Below are 12757 nucleotides of genomic sequence, written 5' to 3'. Positions count from 1 at the left end.
AAGTGCTACCGGAGCTAATATCGATTTCTCTATACTAACCTTCCTATAAAAACTCCTAGATAGAGAGCGCGAGCTACTCCGGAAACTAGAACGCTACTATAAATACTATTAAGAAGGCTGCTATTATGATAACCTAAACTACCTAATAGCTAGGTTTAATAGCCGCTACCTAATACCTAGCCTAATACCCTAAATACTAAATACGTTACTACGCACTACTACTATATAAAACAAAGACGTAGTAATAGCGGTAGAGTCGGATATAGATACGGAAAACGCTAAGTCTTAGCTTTAAGTTGCGGGTTAGGACGCCCTAATAACAGAGGGATTTATATATTAGCTTGCTTAATAAATAACTTAATAAAGATAAATAGACGAAAATAGATAGTTTTACCTATAATAGAAACTACTGCTAAAAAATAATATAAAAGCCGTTCTATAATTAATTTCGNAGCTACTAATAAATTTATAGATACCTAATTTGTGCGTACTTATAACCTATTTACCTTACCCCTTACTAAAGCCCACGCCCTATAACTTGCTAACGGTAGTTATACCGCATAAAAGATCACCTATATAGTATAACTCTACCTAAATATAAATGGGCACCAGGAAAAACTCTGGGCCTATATTATACCACTTACTAACTACCCTATTATCCTTAAAATAAACTAGCTTAAATAATACAACCCCGCTATTAACTAAAAGAAGAAAGAAGTAACCTTTAACTCTAAATACTATAGAGAGACTTGCCTAGGGCATAGCCTAGCCACCTCTATTTACTCCTTAGAATATTAACCTACGGAACCCCTTATTACCCTATTTATAACTAACTACTACTATATAAGTGCCCTGGCCTTCTACTATATAGTACGTAGAAAAGGCTAAACCGTTACTATAGCTTTTTAATTATAACTATATAAGCTTAATAAAGAATAGAACTATATCCTCTATAGTAACAGGATAGATATAGTTAACTTTTTAGAAAACGACGCCCCTATAGAACTCTATAGACTTTTACCTTTAAACTTTAAGAAGTTTATAAAGCTTAAAAAAGGACTTACTAACGAAGAACTCCGTAAGCTCCTCCCTAAGAGGTACTATAACTTTACCAATATATGCTTATAAAAGGGCGTAGATATACTCCCCCTATATTAACCTAATAACTATATCATTAATATTAAATAAGGAAAAATATTACCTTATAAGAGACCCTACCTAATATTAAAAGACGAATTTCTAGTTATAAAAAAGTATATTAACGAGTACCTTAATAAAGGATTTATTTATCCTAGTATATCACTAATAGCTGCCCCTATCCTTCTCGCTAAGAAACTAGGAGAAGGTATTTAATTCTATGTTAACTATAAAGGACTTAACGCTATTATAATTAAAAACCAATACTTAGTACCGCTTATACGTAAGACCCTTAAGCGGCTTAGTTAAGCTAAAATCTATACTAAGCTTAATATTATCGCCGCCTTTAACTATCTCCGAATACGGGAAGGTAATAAATAGAAAACCGCATTCGTATTGCGCTTTGGCCAATTTAAATATACTATTATACCCTTTAGCGTATATAACGGCCTAGGCACCTTCTAAAGCTATATTAATAATGCCTTACGGGACTACCTTAACGACTTCTGCTCTGCGTACCTAGATAATATACTTATTTATAGTAATAACCCTTTTAAGCATACCGAACACGTTTAAAAGGTCCTATAGCGCCTTAGGGACGTAGGACTTTATATTAATTTAAAGAAATATAAATTCTTAGTTATAGAAGTAAAATACCTTAAACTAATTATTACTACTAAAGGTGTCTGTATATACCCTAAGAAAGTATATATAATTACTAAATAGCAAGCCCCTAACTGTATTAAGGACGTATAAGCCTTCCTTAGTTTTGCTAACTTTTATTAGAAATTTATATACAACTTCTTAGGCGTAGTAGCACTACTTATAGTAATAATGCAAATAAAGGGCCTTTTTGTAAAAGGAAGAAAAACGTACCTATGCTTTACCTAGACGCCTAAATACAAGAAGGCGTTCTAAGACCTTAAAAATACCTTTACTAAAGCACCTATCCTAGCTTACTTTATACTAGGACAATAACTCTATTTTAAAACCAACTCCTTAGACTATGTTAACGCAGGCGTCCTTTTTTAGATAGGTAATAACGGTCTCCTTTACCTAGTTACATTTTACTCGTCTAAGCTTATACTATAAGAGTATAATTATAAGATCTATAATAAAGAACTCCTTATAATTATATAAGCGTTTAAAGAATTCTAACTAAAACTCTCCTTAGTAAAGCCTAACTAGCTAACTAAAGTCCTTACTAACTATCGCAATCTTAAGTACTTTATAACTATAAAGTAGCTAAACTAATACTAGGTATATTAGAACGAGTTCCTCTCTAGTTTTAACTTTAAAATTATATATAGACTAGGAGTATAAGGTACTAAACCTAATAGCCTAATACGCCGCTCGTAAGACCTTCCTTAATTTAAAGATAACCCCTATAATTAGTTCTAACAATAGACAATCCTAAAAGTACGAAATTTGGCCTTAGGCATACTATGTAACGGAACCTTGTAGCAAGAACTACGATGGGCTCGTTATTGGGCTAGGTGTGTAGGAAATGCAAGTATAAAAGTCAACAACGTAATAACAACTGGTGGAGTGGTTGCCCAACAGATTAACTCCAATTGTATTCTAAGAATTACTATAAAGAAGGAACTATTTAGGTAGGGACTAAGGGTCCTTAAATACACAACCGTACTCCTATAAAATCCCTTTTTATACGTGATATACGTCTTATATATAAGGTACGTAAGTTCCTCTTGTTCCTCTCGTTTAATACATAGCGCATTATATAACCTCGGTTACTATTCCTCGTCATATAGTTCTACCGGCTCCATCCTAGACCGTGCTTAAATTAACTAACTAGCTTCTTCCGTCTCTTCTCCAAGTAGCCGTAATATTGTACTTAAAGCGTCCGTAACACCATCTCCCTCCTCTTTATCTTCGTCCTTAAAGATTTAAAACATCTCCAAGTCGTTTACTAGAGGTGTAATATCCGTCTAATTAATTTGGTTAATATTATTGCTTATTATACCTAAAGCAATTTCTTCTTTATACGCCCAACGTCGTGCTTATACTGTTACTGCAATATTATCTCTTAGTAAGATTATGCCGTCTCTATATTCTCATTGTTTAAAAGAGGGGTTAGTTTATATTGCGTTAGTAAACCCGTTTTCGCGATAACTATCCTCTTACTCGGAGTGTACTAAAGCGAACGTTTATTCGTCCTATAATATTCGCTCTACTTCTAATACTAAGTATACGCGACCTATTACTCTTAATAGTCGTCTAGTTCCCTAATTAATTTGTCTTAGGGTCTTGTATTTAATCTACTACTACGCGGCTAGATGGTAAACTATTGCAAGCCCTTGCTAAGTTAGAACGTTCCTATAACGCGGAATAGAAGGCCCTAAATACTTAAATTACGGCATCTGCTTATCTACTTCGTCTTAAGAAGGTTTATAAGAAGGTTTATTCTAAGGAGTAGAAACTTATAAAATAAGGTTTATAGGAACTGGGTAATAAAAGAATAGATTCTCCTTTAATAGAGAAGGAAACAGATCCGAGTAGTTTAGTAACTGCTCTTCTTAGGTCCCCCTTAGGTAACTCGTTCTTTGGCGATCTTTCTTTATTAATACTGCCTGACCTAATTTCTTTTAATACTCCTATACCTTTCCTATAACGTTCTTTAAATTCTCTAGTGGTTCCTAGGTAGTCTTAGTATAGCCTATCTACTTAACCTCGTACTATATTTCGTCGTCGATGTCCTTATAATTGACGATTTTTAAAACTTACTATTTGTCTTCTTTTTATCCTCTATATGTGTCTGCCTTATAGCCTAGTAGCTTAATATTCCTATATACTAGCTCTAGTATTGCAATGTGCTATATAGGGTAGATCTTTATTTTAGCTAGTAGGTTTAACTTAAACGTAACTGGTAAAATCCTCTATATAATTTTAAAAGGTCCTAGTCTAATGTGGTCTAATTTCTTGCTTGGTCGTCGACTCTTAAAATTTTTATATAGTAGCTATACTTTATCTCCCTCCTTAAGATCTAGTCCCTTAGATCTCTTAGCATTATAGTACCTTTTTATTCTCTACTGTACTACCTTAGCTATCTCTATAAGGTCTACATAAAGATTTATTAAATCCTTTATTCTTTCTTTAGCTATACTACTCGTTTTCTTCACTTGCCGTAGTAATAACGATGTTCTTGGCTTATATCCATAATTTGCCTTAAATAGTAATATGCCTATTCCTTCTTAAGGTGTTATATTATATATAAATTATATAACTAGTAATAGCAATACCTAATTATTCTGTGCATAATTAATATAATGCCTTAGATACTGTTTTAGTGTCTAGTTTAGTCTTTCTATTTAACTATCTATCTATAGATAATATGCGGTAGAAGTTGCTGCTTAAACTCCTTGCTCCGCTAAGAATACTTCCTAAAATACTACTACGAATCTTGGATCTCTATCTAATATAATCTTGCTTAGTGCTCTATATCTTATAAATACTTCTTTAACATAGATTCTAGCGATATCTTCCGCTAAGATTTCTTCTATACATGCTATAAAGTATCCCTACTTTATAAGCTTATCCACTATCACTAAGATTGCGTTATAATCTTGTCTAGTAATAGGATCTTTTAATTTTAGCAACTTAATAATAAAGTCCCATAATATAACCTCCCATAGTCTCTCCGGTATTTTAATAGGTTATAGCCCTCTATATGGCTTATGCCTTATTAGTTTATTCCTTTAGTAATCTAGACATTCCTTTATAATTTTTCTAGCTATCCTTTAGATTCCGTTAATAATGTATTCCTCCTAGAGTCTTAACACTAAGCCCGTGGCCCTATTATATCCTTAAGTTAGTCCCTTATAGAAGTCTTCTACGAACTACTCTGCTATACTTCTTAGGATATATTTCGCTTCTCAATTTTTGTATATATCCGTCTGTAGATCTTCTAGCTATACTTCTAGAACTCTTTATACCTAAAAGCTTTCTAGTATCTTGTAGACTTTCTCTAGTTCATCATCTTCTTAAGTTGCTATAATTTTTAGATAATTATACCTAATTAATCCGTTTATATCCTTTCGCAATAAAGCCCCCGATGGCTTTTCCTTATTTTGTAGTTTAGCTTTATAGCTTAGAGCATCTGCCCGCGTATTATCTGTACCTTTAGTATACTAAATCTTAAAATGGTATTCCGTAAGCATCTCTACCCATCTAACCTGTCTTTAGTTAAGTTCCTTTATTATTAGGAATCCTGTTAGGTTCTTATAATCCGTTTTAACTATAAATAGTTCTTCTATACCTTATAAGAATGCTCTTTATTCCTTTAATACTATAACTATACCTAATAACTCCTTATTGTAGATGTTATAGTTTAACTCTAGTAGTGTTATCTTCCGACTATAGTATGCTACTGGGTGCTATCTATCTTAATGCCTTTATATAAAGTACGCTCCTAGTGTATAGTCTAATACATCTATCTCTATAACCATCTCTAGTTTTGGTTGATAGATTTTAAGAACTAGCTCCTAGGTAAACAACTCTTTAACCTTCTTAAAGAGTTCTCTTTACTCCTTTCCCTATGCCTATAGTTCTTCTTTCTTTGTTAACCGCGTAAATGGCTTAATATTCTTTAACTACTGCGCTATAAACCTTCTGCAGTAATTGCAAAATCCTAGGAACAATCTTAACTGTATAACGTTCTCTAGTTCCTACCAATTTACTATAGCCTTGATCTTCTTTAGATCTATGCTAAGTTAGCCTAGTTTAATAATAAATCTAACAAAATCGGTCTTCCTGGTAAAGAACTTGTATTTCTTAATTGCTACTAGCATCTATTCTTCTTATAGTCTCTTTAAGACCCATTTAACGTGTTCCCTATATTCTTCCTTAGTTATTAAGTAGATAATGATATTATTAAGGTATACTATAACAAATTCGTCTAAGTGTTCTCCTAATACATTATTAATACGTTTTTAGAATATTACTGGTATGTTTATAAGTCTAAATTATATAACTAATGGTTTATATAGTCCTTTCTTTAACCTAAAGGCTGCCTTTTATTTATCGCCTTCCTTAATCCTAATCTAATGGTACGCCTATCTTAGATTTATCTTTGTGAAGATTTGCGCATTACCTATCCTGTCTTAGATTTTACTAATTAAGGGTAAAGGATACTTATCCTTTCTGGTAATACTGTTTAACTATCTATAGTTAATACACAGCCTTAGTTTACTATTCTTTTTTGGTATAAATAGTACTAAATAACCCGCTAATGACTGTAATGGTCTGATGTATCCCTTTTATAGATTTTCTTAGACAAACTCTTTTAGCGCTCTACCTTCTTTTTTGGTAAGCTTGTAGATTAGAAAGAACCTTAGACTTGTTTCTTATTCCAATTCTATCTTATAATCCTATACTGCATGTTTTAATAGCTTTTTACTTTCCGGTGACTATAGTTTTTTGCCATACTTATAGTACCTCTTTGGTATATAACTTAGTCCTTTTTCTATTTCTTCATAGGTTGCCCCTACTTAGTACTATACTAACTTAGCTTATTATTATATCTTACGGCGTTAAGTATCTCTAATATCGATCTAACCCGTAATCTAATTAATCCTTAGATTGTATTCCTATAACTAAGGTATACCTAATACTGCCTCGTCCCGTCCTAATGGTAGGATATTAAAAGACATCTTAATTTATCTTCCTTTAATAGTTATCTAAATAGGTCCTATTTTAAGATTGATGATCCCTCCTCTATAGGTTATTAGATCCCCTAAAATTGTAACTAATAGGTAAGGTTGCTCCTTCTATCTATAAGGTAGTCCTATTCTCTTAACTGCTGTTAGTAAGATATGGTTTCGCGTTACTCTACTATTTATTAGCGCTTTAAACTGCTAATCCTACCAATTAATTTATAAATTTAGGTGTTGTTCTTAAATTCCTTTAAGGGTCTAAGGCTCTACCACTGGCTCCCTTTGGTCCTGTGGGCCTCTACTTTTCCTAACTATTAGCTGCTTAATCCTAGTGCACTTAGCTTGCTCTTCGGCTAATACCTAGTTCGCTTTTTATCTTTAATATACTATAGATACGTATTCTCTAGGTATTCCCACTACTATTATCCGTCTAAGCATTCTTCTATAAGGAATCTTCCTAGTTAAAGTGCTAAACTTCCTTCCTCTTAGATCTCTACTAGATGCTATCTGTGTATATATTTAGTATTTCTGTACTATTACTTGTCCATTATCCAGTATATTCTTATAGGGTATTTCCGATTCTTTTCCTTTAGATTCTTATATATTTCGTATATATTATTTACGCACGCAATCTATAATAACGTATAGTATGCTAGGTGCTTTAAGTTAACTCTTAGCTCGTCTTCGTCCCTAAGTTTAAACCTTTATTATGCTAATCTAAATGTTGCGACTTTATTTGCAGGTACTAAGATACGTCTTTTACTTTTCTAGTCCTCTAAACGTTCCTCTAGATCCTTTAACGTTATAATTAAGGCTCCCTTAATATGCGTTATGGCCTTCTCTGTAATCGGGTGGTCCTAGATAACTTTTTCATCCAACTATATATAGAAATCTTCCCATTTATCGTTGTGCCTTTGCCTATACTACTTTTAGTATAGCTACTAAAGTATATACGGTCTGTCCATAAGGAAGTATCTTTTTACTGCTATATCGTAACAGCCTTTTATGTATTGTTCTTTGAACCTAGTTGGAATTCCTAGATCCTCTTTATTTTCTAGTTTAGTAAGCCACTTAGCTCTTAGTATGCCTACTCTCGGCCTATTAGTGATTCTTTATACTAGTGCTCTGTCCTTTATACGTCCTAATGTGCTAAATCTCTTGTCTAGTTTTTATTCTTGCTATGCGATAATTCTTTACCTAAATTCTTCTATAGTTTCTTTTGGTTTGCGCCTTGCGCCCTAATTCTTAAAGTTGTCTTACTTTTTAATCCTAGTATTAAACTTTCGATCTTTAGGCTAAACACTATATTCTCCTAGTAAGTCTCCTAGGTCTATATGTCTGTCTCCCAGTTTAACTACTATTTACATTGCAGATTCTCTAATCTGTAAAGAAGCTCCTTACCTCTTACCTATAGGTATCCTTATTTATACTCCAAAATCTTAGTCCTTTAGATTCTTTAATCCTAAGCTTGCTTCTAACTTAAGCTTAGCTCCCGCCTTAGTTTAACTAGGCGTCTATAGTGTTTTTATCTTATCTTAAAAGTCTTAAATCTTACTCATCTTATCTTAAGAGTCTTAAATCTTACTTATCTTATCTTAAGAGTCTTATATCTATGGGAAACTTTATCCCAAGCTTATTTATATATTTTTAAACTAAGCTACTGCCCTACTCTATCGGTTTTCATCTATTGTGGGTCCTAGGGTGCGCCTTATCTTATCTTAAGAATCTTAGTTATCTCTTATCTCGTCTTAAGAATCTTAAGCCTTTGGCCTTTTGCCTTTATCGAGTGCCGAAGTGGTTCACTATCCTACTTCTCTTATATCTCGCGAAGCGATAGATATCATATCTAGTAGGGTTTTAATCCCTACTAATATTCCTTATTCTATAGTGGAATTATCCTCTACCTCTAGTATAATATCTCTAAGGTCTACTTACTCCTAGTAAGCGGCCCTTATTACCTCATCATCACAGAATATTTTACTTAGGTTGAATTTATTATCCTTAATATACGATCTACGAACTAGTTCATTAGTTCCTTTATATTCTATAGGTGCTAGCTCTTATAGCCAATAGCTTACGCCATACTTAGCGTCCTTATAAATTTGGCATGCGTTATTATAACAAAACGCAAAACTTTTAATTAAACACTCTTTTGTTCCTTATAGCACATTATTATCCCTCTATACGTATATATTATCTACTAGTCTTATACCCTTTACTATATAGTGACTCTACCTGCCTTTACAGTCTCTAATATAATAACCCTGTTTTCCGCAATTTATGCAAGCTCCTTCTTTAAACTATTTCTTTTGCTATAGAGTCTGCCTAAATATCTTCTGCTGTTAAGATCCCTAATTCGGCCTTTGCTCCTTAGACCTTTAATTACCTAATCCTTATCCTCTAGGTTTCCATAGTTTACTCTATCTCTTATAGGCTTTTTTAGTACTACTTAGGTCTATTAGCTCTGCGCTATACTATAGTTTCTAACTTAGCTTTTATTATTGCATACTCTACGCCTTATATAACTATAGAACTTTATCCTAGCCTCTCTTAGCCTGTTCCCTTTAGTAGATCTAATTATTAATCTTAATCGCCTAATCTATTAGNTCNNTTAGGGTNTCCGNATCTTCNATTAGNATAATTACGTCCTANACTTTAGCCTTAAGTCCCTATTTATACTATACCATAAGCGCCCTATTATTCCACTCTACTTATATTGCTAGTATCTAGAACTATATTATATACTTAATTGCTAAAGTTTATTATACGAGGTTCTGGAGTTTTTTTTCCGCTATAGTTGTTTCTTCTAGGTCTCTAAATATCTATATAAGTTGTTCTATAAATCCTTCCTAACTTAAGAATATAAATCGCATATCTTAGTTAGTAGTTGTCATTCCATTTACCTATATCTCCGTAAGGTAAGGTTTAAACTACTTAAGTGCTTTTCCTAATAAGAATAGTCCTGTATAGGCTATCCAATCCACAGGTGTAGGTAACTTTGCTCCTTCCTATAAGACCTTAAAATACATTTACGTAAGGAATCCTTTAAGCTTTAACCTTTCTCCTATAAATCTCTTAATTAATAGTAGCTTAATCTTTACTACTCCTATCCCGTTAAGTCTTTCTTCTAACACTATATTATTAGCTGTTAGCTAGTTAACTATTTCCTGTAGCTATCCAACCGTTACAGGTTGCTATAAGTTAGTATCCGCTATACTGGTATTACCTCCTATCCTTAAAGTAGTTGCTGCCGTTAATGGCGTTATAGTAGCTGCTTTTGGTGGCATGTTGTTTGACTTCTTATATTAATACTATAACTAGGTAGTAATTGTGTAACGGAACCTTATAGCAAGAACTACGATGGGCTCATTATTAGGCTAGGTATATAGGAAATATAAGTATAAAAGTTAATAACGTAATAATAACTGGTGGAGTGGTTGCCTAATAGATTAACTTTAATTGTATTCTAAGAATCACTATAAAGAAGGAACTATTTAGGTAGGGACTGAGGGTCCTTAAATACACAACCGTACTCCTATGAAATCCCTTTTTGTACGTGATGTACGTCTTATATATAAGATACGTAAGTTCCTCTTGTTCCTCTTGTTTAATACGTAGCGCATTATATGACCTTAGTTACTATTCCTCGTCACATAGTTCTACCGGCTCCATCCTGGACCGTGCTTGAATTAACCAACTAGCTTCTTCCGTCTCTTCTCTAAGTAGCCGTAATATTGTACTTAAAGCGTCCGTAATATACTACCTATAATAAAGCTAACTATACCTTAGCTTTATACTATAGAACTAGAGTTACCTTCCGAAATTAACGAGCTTATTACTATAGTATATAACACCTCTATTAACCTATTACTATATTAACTTATCGCCGCAAAGACCGCTAGCGCCTATATGCTGCCTACTAACCTCTAAAGCTTAGGCTAGATTAATATAGCAGCCTTAAAAGTAAAAGAGAATAAGCTCTATTATAGAGGCCGCCTATTTATCCCTAACTTAGAAAATCTATAACAGCAACTAATTTAAATGGCCTATAACCTCTAATTAAGCGGCTACCTAGGTAGAGGAGGAACCTATAAGCTCCTTAGCCGATACTATTTCTGGCCAAAAATAATAGACTTAGTTAAACGCTTTATAGGCGCCTATTACGGTTATAAGCGCGCTAAGGCCTTTAATATAAAGTACTAAGGACTACTGCACCCTCTACTAATACCTATACGATAATGGGCAGATATTGCTATAGATTTCGTTATTAATCTACTACCCTATAAACGATACGGCCGTACCTATAAGAACATCCTTATAATAATATGCCGACTTATAAAAAAGCGCCACTACGTTCTAACTAAAGGCGTAGCCGTTAGCGACGTTACTAACGCCTTCCTTTGTAAAGTTTACCGACTATATAGGTAACCTAACTTAATTACGTCCGACTAAGGCATATAATTTAACTCTAATATATAGAGACGAATCTGCTAACGCCTTAATATCTCCGTTAAGATGTCTATATCCTTCTACTATAAAACTGCCAGGTAACTGGAAAACGCTAATGCTAGTATAAAAGCGTACCTATAATAGGTAGTCGCCTATAGTTAAGATAACTGGGTAAATTACCTCCTACTAGGTAAATTCGCAGCGAATAACTATATCTTAACCACTATAGGACTTACCCTATTCTTCGTGAATAAGGGTTATTACCCCTAATTTAGTATAGAGCTACCAGAACCTATTAATAAGAAACTACTATATAGAAAACGCCTTAAGATGCTACTTACTGACTAGTATGTAGACTATATAAAAAATCTACTTAACTACTGCAAGGGAGAAATGGCCTAGGCTTAAGTAAAGTAGGCCTACTTCGCCGACCATTATAGAACGCCACCACTGGAGATGCGTGTTAGCAACTAGGTATAGCTAGATATATATAATATCTCTACGCAGAGGCCTATAAAGTCACTTAATTATAAGAACCTTAGCCCCTATCTAATTAAACAAGTTATTAATAGGGGAGCTGTATATAAGCTAGAACTCCTACCTACCCTAGCTACCCGCAGGATATAGCCTATATTTTACCTATAGCTACTATATCTCTATTAGCCTAACCCCTTACTAGGGCAGATATAGCCTAAACCCCTACTAGTACTAATCTAAGATAAGAACGAAGATAAGAACTATAAGAAGTGGACCATTAAACAAATTATTAACTCTAAATACTTTAGCAAAGGTAGAGGATAACGGCTTTACTACAGAGCTATATATATAGAATTTAATATAGATTAGCTAGAATAGCAACTATAGGAAGACTTTAAAAATACAAAGGATCTAATTAGCAACTTTTACTACGCGAACCTATAGAAACCGGGCTTAAGTAAAGATTTTATACCTAATCCTCTATAGGAGCCCTTATAGAGTTAAACCGTTATATATTACCACATAAGGGCAAATTACTATTAGATTGCCGTTAAATTGCGGTAAAGTGCGATTACGTAACCGGAATATTATTAAGATGTTTAGGAACTTTAACCAGCAGTTAAAGTTATCTAATTAGTCGGATTCTTAAATACTAAGCCTTATTACATAACGTTATTTTAAGCCTTTAGCAATACCCCCCTTTCTTCTTTTCTATACCTTAAGTGTCCCTTCTATATATATATAGTAACCATAGTGTCACCGGAGCTCCGCCTTTATAGGAGGGGGGGGAGTGTTACGGAACCCCACCATAGGGGCCTCTATAAGAGAACCCCGTACTCTTGCATATACCTTACGTATAGCTTATGTCAGCTACGCGTAGGTATATCACCTCCTTACGCCCTCGACCCTTACAATCGATTGCGTAACGTCTTGTAGACTCCTCGAATACATACGCTCTGTAGCCACTGCCCCCGTCCCGTAATACTAGTCTATATAACTACTGTTTTCTAACCCATTTCTTA

This window comes from Cenococcum geophilum, assembly GCF_001692895.1.
Source record: "Cenococcum geophilum 1.58 unplaced genomic scaffold K441scaffold_5, whole genome shotgun sequence".
NCBI classification, from domain to species: domain Eukaryota; kingdom Fungi; phylum Ascomycota; class Dothideomycetes; order Gloniales; family Gloniaceae; genus Cenococcum; species Cenococcum geophilum.
Note: the sequence above shows the minus strand (reverse complement) of the source record.